Source organism: Hyla sarda, chromosome 2, assembly GCF_029499605.1.
Source record: "Hyla sarda isolate aHylSar1 chromosome 2, aHylSar1.hap1, whole genome shotgun sequence".
Classification (NCBI taxonomy): domain Eukaryota; kingdom Metazoa; phylum Chordata; class Amphibia; order Anura; family Hylidae; genus Hyla; species Hyla sarda.
Window position 1 is genome coordinate 66,985,363 of NC_079190.1, and position 13,245 is coordinate 66,998,607.

A 13,245-nucleotide genomic window follows, 5' to 3' on the forward strand; every position below is an offset into this window, starting at 1 on the left:
TAGATAGATAGATTGAGGTTTGCAATGCATGAAAGGAGGATGCAAATATTCTGAAATGTGTGAGAGGACATAGAGCTGTTATATATTATATTATCCTTGTCATTGTAATGTTTATGTATACACTACAGCTAATCTCTCCTAAACCAAGTGTGCAAACAAATCAGAGACATATTTGCAGGATTTCACCATTGAGTGTGGCATTCCTACCTGTAGGTGGCAGTGCAGAGCAAGGTGTTCCCAAATGACAATCAATTAGAACGTGCGCCCAAGCGTGTATAACATGAGGAATGTGTTTGCATTATGTCGAATTCCAATTCAAAATAAACACAAAGAAGAAAAATGGTTAATAAAAAAAAGCATATCTATTGTCTATTTGTAACCCATTATATCTGTTGTTTCTGCTTAACCTATTATATGTATTATCAGTATGCAACCTATTTTAACCATACAACTACTTTCAAGAGTTGAAAATGAAAATCTAGTAACTAAAAATGTACCATATAAAGCAGAACACTATGTGATTTAAGATAGAACAAGGTCTTAAAGGGGTACTCCGCCCTTAGACATCTTATCCCCTTATCCAAAGGATAGGGGATAAGATGCATGATCGCGGGGGTCCTGCCGCTGGGGACCCCCGTTATCTTGCACGCCGCACCACGTTAAAATCATTCCCCGGAGCGTGTTCGCTACGGGTCTGCTTACTGTCGATCACGGGGCCGGGGCATTGTGATGTCACGGCTCCGCCCCCATGTGACGTTGCGCTCCGCCCCCTCAATGCAAGCCTATGGAACGGGGCGTGATTTTAATGGGGACTGATTTTAACGGGGTGTGGCGTGCAAGATCACGGGGGTCCCCAGTGGCGGGACCCCCGCGATCAGGCATCTTATCCCCTATCCTTTGGATAGGGGATAAGATGTCTATGCGCCGGAGTACCCCTTTAAAGGGGTACTCCGCCCTTAGACATCTTATCCCCTATCCAAAAGTATAGAGGATAAGATGTCTGATCGGGAGGAAGGGTCCTGCCAATGGGGACCCCCATGATCTCGGCTGTGGCACCCAAGACATTCGATGCACGGAGCGACTTTGCACGGATGAGTGGCAATGCAAGGCGGAGGCTCGTGACATCAGGGCCACACCCGCTCATGCTGTCACGGTCGTCACGCCCCCTCCCTTTAACTTGCATTGAGGGGGCATGGCTGTAGCATCATGAGCAGGCGTGATTGTGACATCATGAGCCTCTGGCGCTGCACCTGATGCTCTAAATGAGCGCTGGGTGCAGCCAGCAGATCGTGGGGTCCCCAGCGGCGGGACTCCCACGATCAGACATCTTATCCTCTATCCTTTGAATAGGAGATAAGATATCTAGGGGCGGATCACCCCTTTAAGAACCACAATGTCCCGGTTTTCATAGGAGATGATTATTTTAGAATTTTTGCTCTGTATTACACATAAAATGCACTATATGGCCCCTTTTACATTGCAGTATTTGTCACTTTTTGTAGTAGACGGTAAGTCAATGTAAACCTTCCTGTGAAGAACACATATCTATCCTAAGAAAAACATAAAAATACCATAATAATATGAGGGTATAATAGATGGACCAGGTGATCTTTTTTCTGCCGAAATTCGAAGTTTCTATGCTAAACCCAAGAGTGGTTCCATAACACAGCAGAGATGCATATTTTTCCTGTGCAGGGTTTCGGCTTACATATACGGATGTAAAATACTGACCAGAAGATAACTGTCTGATAGACGCCTTACCCTGATGTTTCAGGGGCAGAATAAAAAAATAATAAATTCCCACTCACAGGGCAGTAATGCAATGTGCTTTTTATGACACCTCCTATTGCATTACGCTTTTTGTGAAATGATGCAGAATTTTTGTCCCCATTGACTTCAATGGCTGTTTTCTGTCACCCAATAGTTATCTATACTAGAGACATTTATGAAAACCTGTCAGGAGGAAAAGTTGCTGAGTTGCCCATAGCAACCAATCAGATCGCTTCTTTCATTTTTGAAAAGGTCTTTAAAAATGAAAAAATTGAACAGGTTTTCATAAATCCCCCCCCCCCCCCCCAATACCCCAAATGAATTAGAATAACAAAGCAGTAGTTACTCAGTCTTCCTTTTGGAGAGGACATCATGTGACTGCTGCAGCCAATCAAGTGGCTTCAGTGGTCATGTGCCGTATTCTGGGCATCGCCAGCTCAGTGATAGGAGAAATGATGGTCATGACTGCTGAGGCCCCTGATCACATGACATCCTCTCCAAAAGGAAGACCAGGGTGCACAAGGGAGCCTGAAAGGAGGATCAGTATGGTAAACTTTTCTTTTATTATTATTACAAATGATATAGCATTTTTATTAAAGCTATATTCCCATATTAGACATTTATGGCCATAAATATCTGATTAAGGCTAGGTTTCCACACAGGTTTTTTTCTGTCATTTTTTGGAATAATGACGCTGCAGTTTTTGAGCCAAAGCCAAAAGTGTATTCAAAAAGAATGGAAAATATAAAGGAAGGACTTCTCCTTCCTTATGGATCCACTTTTGACTTCGCCTCAAAAACTGCAGTGGGAGTTAAAAAAAAAAAATCCAGAAAAAAACCTGTGTGAAAATGTAGCCTAAGGGTACGTTCACACGGGCGTATTACCTGCGGAATTTCCGCAGCGTATATGAAATCAATGGTTGCAAAATACACTGCAGAAATTCCGTAGGTAATCCAACTGTGTGAACGTACCTTAAGGGTGCATACACACCACATTTTTGTTATACAGTTCCCATATACGGTTTCAAGTTAAAAATCATATGGAACTGTATAGAAAACTGTATGCATTGACTTAACATTGTAAACCGTATGTCAAATGCATCATCCGGTGTAGTCCGTTTTGCGTCTTATACGGTTTTGTCCGTTTTTTTACCCGTACCCAAAACTGTAGTCTACCACGTTTTTTGGTCCGAAAAAAAAACTGTACTAAACCGTATACGTTTTTATTTAACATGGGAGTCAATGGGAACCATACAGAACTGTGTGTGCGTACGGTTCCATCCGGTTTTCACCATCCGGTTTTTGACTTTGCACAGTTTTTTTTCTTGGAATGTCAATCAAACAAGTGAAACTTTATTCAAAATGGAGTGAAAAGTAAAAAACGTATATGTTTTTTTCTTAATAAACGGATGCAACTGGACATCATTTTTCATATCATATACGGTTTTCAACCATATATGGGTTAAAATGTGTACACACGTTATGCTACAGTTTAGTCAGGTTTTGAGGAATCCGTTTTCCATCAAAAACCTGATACGGGAACTGTATTGCAAAAACGTGGTGTGCATGCATCCTAATGGTGATGTCACATCTTAGACACACCTATATAGAATAGTAGACTAGTTGTGAGGGAGACACCCAGTGGCAGCTTTTTTAAACACAAATAAAACATAGAAAACTTTATTTGTTTAATTTTTTTTAAAACAAAGTACACTAGAAAGATTTTTTATTTACCATAAGGAGTGCAATAGCAAAAGTTAGTTTTAACGAGAATGCCCATTTAAGTTTTTTATGCTGTTTATGTCATTCCCATAGAAGTAAATAGGAATAACATTGCTGCTCTGCTGCCGCTACAGCCCAAAAAGCTTTTTTCAGAATCCAAGCTGCCACAACCAGTTCAGATGGGGTCAAGGTGCTTCCATGAGATGGAGCCAACATCTATCAGGCATTTTTGGCACCAGATGAGAATACTTTTTTATGAGTCCTTTAACGAAGATGTCCAATGGTAAGAAATGTATCCGAGATAAATGTCCAATTGCTGGGGGGTGGGGTACGGTAACATCTGGAACCCCCCTACAATCGGCCCCAGCTCTGCACTGCTAGTGCCACTTTCCTACCCAGCACGTCAGTTGGTCGAAACACGTCCCCTCTATTCATCTTTATGGGAGAGGCGGAGGGGGATTAATTTATCACTGCTGGACGTCTTTAAAGGGTTACTCCGCTGCTCAGCATTTGGAACAAACTGTTCCGAACACTGGAGCCGGTGTCGGTAGCTCGTGATATCATAGCCCCGTCCCCTCATGATGTCACGCCCCGCCCCCTCAATGCAAGACTATGGGAGGGGGGTGACAGTTGTCACGCCCCCTCCCATAGACTTGCATTGAGGGGGCAGGGCGTGATGTAATGAGGGGGCAGGGCTATGACCTTACGAGCTCCCTGCGCCGACTCCAATGTTCAGAACAGTCTGTTCCAAACGTTGAGCAGCGGAGTAACCCTTTAAGGGTAAACAATCCGAGTCAGCCCCATTTAGTTACGGTATCTTTAATATGTCCTATTGGCATTAAATAAACATCACCTTGAATTGTGTTATCAAATTGCCTCCCAAAAGTAAACACTTTGACTAAATTGTTAGGTTGTCATGTGCCTTCTACCTGCTTCTTCATTGTATTTCCATCATATGTGTCAAGTATTGGCTAAAAAGTCAATGAACAGGTAAGGAATGTACTGGCAGAATTGTTGGCGGTCAGGACCTGAACCTATGTGCACCAGCCAAGAGCAGCTGAGGACAGGGCTCTCAATTTATTTTAATTATGGCTAACATGACAGGCATGTACAGCAATGTCCAAAAACAGAGCGGGCACGGGGGGATTATGACTCTCGAGAAAGATTTAGAACTTGCCTATATTTAGGCTACAGAGATGCTTAGCAAAACACAACATGCTGGGCTGTTTTCTTAAAGGGGTACTCCCCTGCCCCAGTGTTCAGAACATTCTGTTTCGAACGCTGGGTGCGGGCTTCGGGGGTCGTGACATCACGGCCACGCCCCCCAATGTAAGTCTATAAGAGGGGGTGTGGCGTCCGCCACACCCCCTCCCATAGACTTGCATTGAGGGGGCGTAGCGTGATGTCACAAGGGGCAAGGCTGTGAAGTCACGACCCTCCCAGCCCCCACCCTGTGTTCGAAACAGAATGTTTCAAACGTAGGCGCAGCAAAGTACCCCTTTAAGAAAACAGCCCAGCATGCTTCTCCTTCTCTAGGGTGTTGTTGGGTGTTGGGGGAGATCCAGCACAGATATCTACACAGATTATCATTCAACCTAAGGCCAGCCCTAAGCATACATATCAATTTCGTGTCATTTTGTCACTGAAGTAAAAAAATAAGCTAAATTGTGCTTGGACACTTTGAAGGGTTAGCTATGAGTAAGAGCATACAAAATGTGAAATGTGCGCTTTATAGCCATTGATAGTGATCCAGTCACCACTTGACGGAGAATGGCTGGTCCATTCACTTAAAGGGGTTTCTCACAAGCAAAGAAATTAATGGGGCAGGTGAAATCTGCTATAATTGCTAATTTTGTGGATATGCAGAACTACAGCAATAAAATTCATTGCCACTTTCTTGTTTACAATTTTAGCATATTCACCATTAAAGGGGTACTCCGCCCCTAGACATCTTATCCCCTATCCAAAGGATAGGGGATAAGATGTCTGATCACAGGGGTCCCGCCGCTGGGGACCGCCGGGATCTCGGCTGCAGCACCCCTCTGTCTTTACTGCACAGAGTAATGACGGGCGATACAGGGGCCGGAGCATCGTGACATCACGGCTCTGCGCCTCGTGATGTCACAGCCCGCCCCCTTAATGCAAGTCTATTGGAGGGGGCATCCTTTGGACAGGGGATAAGATGTCTAGGAACAGAGTACCCCTTTAAATGTGTGTGATTTGGAGTGGATTTGCCACTGTGATATTCAATGCAGAAATGTAGATTCTTCACTGCAGAAAATTTGCAGAATTTCCCCCTATGTCTGATTCTACCCTAAACCCCTTCAGGACCGGGGAAATTTCATCTTTACATTTTCTGACAAAAAATCTATAGACCCATATGAAGGATTTTTTTTTTTTACTAATTGTTTTTTGTAAAGACAATAATAATTTTTCCATATACTGTAAAATCCCTTAGAAGATTTTTGGGGGAAGGGGGGTTCTCTTTTACACCTTTGAACCATAATACTACCATAGCCGTTGAACCAAAGAAAAAGAAAACACTACAACAATGCACACCCAATGCACACGAAATTTCCTTTGTACCCAATTTATATATAGTTTTTATTGTGTTTTACTAATTTTAAAACATTTTTTTATGAATATGTTTAAAATTATGAAACTGAGTATTGCCTAATTTTTTGTGCTGTAATCTCAAGTTTTATTTGGCATAGTTCTGACTTTTTGATCACTTTTTATAAAAAAATTTCTGGGATGTGATGTGTTAATGAAAAAATCTGGAATTTTGTTTCGTTCACAGCGTTCGCCCTGTGGAATCAATATTATATTTTAGTAGTTTGGTCAATTCTGCATTCGGCAATACCAAATATGTTTGGGGTGGTTGGGGTGATTTGATTTATAACGAGGGGTTTATGTATAATTTTTTTAATATTTATTTATTTCTACACCTTTTAAGTCCCCCTACAGAACTTGTATGAGAAATCGTTAGATTGCTCATGCAGATCAATACAGTAAATGTATATTGCATTGATCTATGTGATCTGCAGTGGCAATGGGTCTGCTTCATGCAATTGGGTCGCGAGGGGGTCGGATGGAACCACTGCAGCACCAATAACAGTCTTAAAGGGTTAATTACAGCCAGCAGCCATCGCTGTACAGTGGGTATTAGCGACAGCCTGCAGGTACTGAAACTAGCTGGCATGCAGCTGGCTTGAAACCTGAGCCCACTCTGATGGATCAGATCCGCCATGGATTGAGAAGGGGTTACAGAGACAGTCAACACACTGTAACCTCATAGAGTTGTAAAATATTAAGATAAAGTGCTACCTATTCCAGTGCCATTACTCTTGTTGCCTCTGATGACCCGCTGTGCCAGGTTACTGGAACTCAGCTCCCATTGAAGTTAATAGGAGCTAAGCTGCAGTACAATGGCATGGCCACTACACAGTCAACAGAGCCCTGTTAAACGACTAATAGCCCCTGTAGATAGGCCCCCAGTCAGTAGGATCCCCATTCAGATTGCCTTTAGCAGGTAGGAAGGTAATTTACTCCTTTAGGCTTTCAAGCAGTCAACTGCACTTTTCTATCTTTATGGTCGAAGACATAAAGCTGCCTTTAGCCTACCTGAGCGCTGCTTTTAACTGTAACTACATCCATAGGATAGAAGTTATCCACCATAAATGGCAGGCATAAGTAAAGCCCTGAAGTTGTCCAAACGAACAGACAGGTAAAGAGAAGTCAGACGGAGCGGGTGGAAATCTAGAAAGCAGTGCAATACCAAATTGGAAAGCAGAGGAAAGTCAAGCAACAAGACAAAGTCAGAATACACAGGATCAATATAGCAAAGAACAATACAGGAGCTAGAGCACATAACAAGCTCTAACACAGGCAATGAATAGAAGAAACCTGCAGTGTTATAAAGACCAGCTCAGGAGGGTGCGGTCACTATGGCTGGAGCTAATTGGCCCAGTACCTGCAGCTCCTAAGTGGTCAGAGCGCTGCATGTAACGTCTGGCCAGGTGCGATCTTAGACTATGCTCACATTTGATGTACAGTATACCTTAAGAATATTAATATACCAAAAGAGTGACTTCTTGGCATATGCTTGGGTGGTAGGCATTGGCACACCTTTTGCCAACTGTGTAGAGAAACGTGGTAGACTGCTATACAGTACTGTCCTCATACAAGAGCAGCCTTTCATGGCACACATTATACTTTTTTTTATACAGTTGAAGTCAATGGCAGACATATGCAATTATATTAACCAGGGTCATATTGCCAATGTGGACCCAGCCCAACTGCTATTTATGGTGCCAGTGTGAACAGAGTCCAATAGGAGAATATGATGCCAATGTAAACAGTCAGATTGCCATGCCTGTGTGAACAAAGCTCAGTCAGAGATTTTAATGTAAGTATGAACAGAGACCAAAAGGGGATTCTGATGCCAGTGTGAACAGAGCTCAACAGATAATGATGCCAGTGTGAACAGAGCTCAATAGATAATGATGCCAGTGTGCACAGAGCTCAAGATATAATGATGCCAGTGTGAACAGAGCTCAAGATATAATGATGCCAGTGTGAACAAAGCTCAGTAAATAATGATGCCAGTGTGAACAGAGCTCAACAGATAATGATGCCAGTGTGAACAGAGCTCAATAGATAATGATGCCAGTGTGCACAGAGCTCAAGATATAATGATGCCAGTGTGAACAGAGCTCAAGATATAATGATGCCAGTGTGAACAAAGCTCAGTAAATAATGATGCCAGTGTGAACAGAGCTCAACAGATAATGATGCCAGTATGAACAGAGCTCAACAGATAATGATGCCAGTGTGAACAGAGCTCAACAGATAGTGATGCCAGTGTGAACAGAGCTCAACAGATAGTGATGCCAGTGTAAACAGAGCTCAGTAGATAATGATGCCAGTGTGAACAGAGCTCAGTAAATAATGATGCCAGTGTGAACAGAGCTCAACAGATAATGATGCCAGTGTGAACAGAGCTCAACAGATAATGATGCCAGTGTGAATAGAGCTCAACAGATAATGATGCCAGTGTGAACAGAGCTCAATAGATAATGATGCCAGTGTGAATAGAGCTCAACAGATAGTGATGCCAGTGTGAACAGAGCTCAACAGATAGTGATGCCAGTGTAAACAGAGCTCAGTAGATAATGATGCCAGTGTGAACAGAGCTCAGTAAATAATGATGCCAGTGTGAACAGAGCTCAACAGATAATGATGCCAGTGTGAATAGAGCTCAACAGATAATGATGCCAGTGTGAACAGAGCTCAATAGATAATGATGCCAGTGTGAATAGAGCTCAACAGATAGTGATGCCAGTGTGAACAGAGCTCAACAGATAGTGATGCCAGTGTGAACAGAGCTCAGTAAATAATGATGCCAGTGTGAACAGAGCTCAACAGATACTGATGCCAGTGTGAACAGAGCTCAGTAGATAATGATGCCAGTGTGAACAGAGCTCAACAGATAGTGATGCCAGTGTGAACAGACCCTACATTGAGTGTGAACAGAGCCTAATTTGACATTATGATAGCAGTGAACGGAGTCCAGCAGGTTATTATGTCAGTGTAAACAGAGCAAATATGATTTTCGGATGCCAGTGTAAGTAGAAGATTGCCATAGTGGGAATCCAATGCCAGGGATGTACCATTGTATCAGACCTCATATTCAGGTTAGAAATACACACAAGTCTATCACACCATCTAGTGTAGTGTTCTCCAATCTGTGGCTCTTCCGCTGTTGCAAAACTACGACTCCCATTATGCTCATTATTATGGGGGTTGTAGATTTTGCAACAGCGGGAGAGTAAACTAGTTCAACCCAGAACAGAATCGATCGCGTCTGCGATCAAAACAGTGTGTAGGGGACTACATATCCCAGCCAATCGTGCAGTGACCCCCAGGACAGCGCTATAGCCAGGGACAGTCACTGTAAGGAGTATATTACATGGTATAGGGCAGTGTTTTCCAAACTGTGTGCCTCCAGCTGTTGCAACAACAGCTGGAGACACACCAGGGATGTGGAATTCCTATCGCCCGACGCCCGGGACAAGCAGTTCTGGGCGCCGGGCAGATGAATTTGTCCGGCCCTTAGCCCGGCTTCGGGCAAGCAGGGCCGGACCTGACAAGTCGCCCGGATCTCTGCAGTCTGTATGGAGCGGGCTCGGGATTCCTGCCCGCTCCATATGCTTCAGCCCCCGGCTATATAAACCTGTGTCCTCTGAAGCAGAGCAGGGGAGATGAGGAGCTGTGTATTTGTCTTCTCTCCCCTGCTCTGCAGACGTGCGGGGGGAGATGAGGGGGCGGGGCTTATTTCTCCCCGTGCAGACCTGCGTCCTCTGCCTTCACTCCCCCCAGCTGTAGCTTCGGAGAGCTGAGGGGAGGAGGCGCGTCTGCACGGGGAGATGCTTGCGGCGCTCACAGGGGAGTATGGAGCGGGCTCGGGATTCCTGCCCGCTCCATACTCTGCAGCCCCCAGCTGTTCTCAGTAGCCGGGGGCCGCCGCTAATAGCCAGCATGCGGCGATCGCCACGGCTGGCTATTAACCCTTTAGGTTAACCCTTTAGATCATCTAAAGGGAGATGTGAATGCTCCCTGGCTGGCTAGAGGGGTGGATCACCCCCCCGCAGCACGATCGGGGGGGGGGGGGATCCACTATAGAGGTAGCCGGAGGACTTACCTCTGCTTCCTCCTGTCCCGGCTGTGTCATTGATAGATCCTGGACCAGGCTCTATCAATGGATCACAGAGCACACAGATTAATAGAGTTCAATGGAACTCTATTCATCTGTCTGAGGAATCTAATGATTCCTCCTATAAGTGTAATAAAGTGTTTAAAAAAATGTAATAAAAGTTTGAAAGACGCACATTAACCCAGTGGTCTTCAAACTGTGGCCCTCCAGATGTTACTAAACTACAATTCCCAGCATGCCAGGACAGCTGTTGGCTGGCCGGGCATGCTGGGAGTTGTAGTTTTGCAACATCTGGAGGGCCACAGTTTGAAGACCGCTGCATTAACCCCTTCCATGTTAAAAGTTAAAATCATCCCCTTTTCCTATATAAAAACACGTAAACATAATAAAAATAAACATATTTGGTATCGCTTCGTGCGTAATTGTACAACCTATTAAAATATGACATTATATATCCCGTACGGTAAATGTAAAAAAATACCAAACCACAGAATTGCAATTTTTATAATATCCCAGAAAAAAGAGTTAAAAAGCGATTAAAAAGTCAGATCAATACCAAAATGGTACCGATACAAAAAACACATTATGGCGCAAAAAAATTGTCCCTCATACAGCCTGGTAGGTGAAAAAAATACAGGGGTTAAAAAATGGCAATTCAAAAAATTAGAAAAAGTCCAGAATTAGTAAAACACGACATAAACGATACAAATCTGGTATCGCTGTAATCAGGCGCCTAAAGTATAAAACGAACATGTTACCTCAACCACAAGGTAAATGGCGCAGAAAAGAAAACCACCAAATCTGCAAAATTCTCTTTTACTATTTCAATTTCACTTCCCTTAATATATATATATTTTTTTTTTTCGGTTTGGAGGATATGTTATTGAAAAATTAAAAGGTATCATTATAGTAGGTAGTTATGGCTATTATAGGGCGAGGAGGAAAAAATGAGTGCGTAAAAGCGGAAATTGGCCCGGACAAGTGGATCGTCATGAGGGACAAGTAGATTTTGCTCCATTTTAGTCCCGTGGACAAGTAGTTTTTTATAAAATTTCCACACCCCTGCACACTGTTTGAAAAGCAGTGGTGTAGGGGACTACATGTTCCAACCAGTCAAGCAGTGACCCCCCCGGACAGCGCTCTAGCCCCGGGCAGGTGACTGTGAGGAGTATATAGCATGGTGTAAGGGACTACATATCCCAGCCAGTTATGCAGTGACTCCCTCCAGTGTGTTTTCAGCTGCTGCAAAACTACAACTCCCAGCATGCACAGACAGCCTTTGGTAGTTTTGCCTGAGGTAGTTTTGCAACAGCTGGGGACATTTCACATGGTGAAGGGGACTACATATCCCAGCCAGTTGTGCAGTGATCCCCCTCAGATGGTGTATGTAGGGCAGTGTTTTCCAAATAGTGTGTCTCCAGCTGTTGCAAAACTATAACTCTCACTGGGGGTAGGGGACTACATATCCCAGCCAGTCGTGTAGTGACCCCCAGGTCTCCGACCTAGTCGGTGACTGTGAGGAGTATATCACATGGTGTAGGGGGACTACATATCCCAGCATGACCTCCAGGTCACCGCTCTAGCCCCGGCAGGTCACAAGGTGATGGGCAGCTGCCCCCTCAGTCTCCGCTCCCCGGCAGGTCACAAGGTGATGGGCAGCTGCCCCCTCAGTCTCCGCTCCCCGGCAGGTCACAAGGTGATGGGCAGCTGCCCCCTCAGTCTCCGCTCCCCGGCAGGTCACAAGGTGATGGGCAGCTGCCCCCTCAGTCTCCGCTCCCCGGGAGGTCACAGGGTGATGGGCAGCAGCCCCCTCAGTCTCCGCTCCCCGGGAGGTCACAGGGTGATGGGCAGCAGCCCCCTCAGTCTCCGCTCCCCGGCAGGTCACAGGGTGATGGGCAGCTGCCCCCTCAGTCTCCGCTCCCCGGCAGGTCACAGGGTGATGGGCAGCTGCCCCCTCAGTCTCCGCTCCCCGGCAGGTCACAGGGTGATGGGCAGCTGCCCCCTCAGTCTCCGCTCCCCGGCAGGTCACAGGGTGATGGGCAGCTGCCCCCTCAGTCTCCGCTCCCCGGCAGGTCACAAGGTGATGGGCAGCTGCCCCCACAGTCTCCGCTCCCCGGCAGGTCACAAGGTGATGGGCAGCTGCCCCCTCAGTCTCCGCTCCCCGGCAGGTCACAAGGTGATGGGCAGCTGCCCCCTCAGTCTCCGCTCCCCGGCAGGTCACAGGGTGATGGGCAGCTGCCCCCTCAGTCTCCGCTCCCCGGCAGGTCACAGGGTGATGGGCAGCTGCCCCCTCAGTCTCCGCTCCCCGGCAGGTCACAGGGTGATGGGCAGCTGCCCCCTCAGTCTCCGCTCCCCGGCAGGTCACAAGGTGATGGGCAGCTGCCCCCTCAGTCTCCGCTCCCCGGCAGGTCACAAGGTGATGGGCAGCTGCCCCCTCAGTCTCCGCTCCCCGGCAGGTCACAAGGTGATGGGCAGCTGCCCCCTCAGTCTCCGCTCCCCGGCAGGTCACAGGGTGATGGGCAGCTGCCCCCTCAGTCTCCGCTCCCCGGCAGGTCACAGGGTGATGGGCAGCTGCCCCCTCAGTCTCCGCTCCCCGGCAGGTCACAGGGTGATGGGCAGCTGCCCCCTCAGTCTCCGCTCCCCGGCAGGTCACAGGGTGATGGGCAGCTGCCCCCACAGTCTCCGCTCCCCGGCAGGTCACAAGGTGATGGGCAGCTGCCCCCACAGTCTCCGCTCCCCGGCAGGTCACAAGGTGATGGGCAGCTGCCCCCTCAGTCTCCGCTCCCCGGCAGGTCACAAGGTGATGGGCAGCTGCCCCCTCAGTCTCCGCTCCCCGGCAGGTCACAAGGTGATGGGCAGCTGCCCCCTCAGTCTCCGCTCCCCGGCAGGTCACAAGGTGATGGGCAGCTGCCCCCTCAGTCTCCGCTCCCCGGCAGGTCACAAGGTGATGGGCAGCTGCCCCCTCAGTCTCCGCTCCCCGGCAGGCGGCCGCACCAATGACTTCCCCCGGACCCGCTGCCTCCTCCCACTTGTTGCACG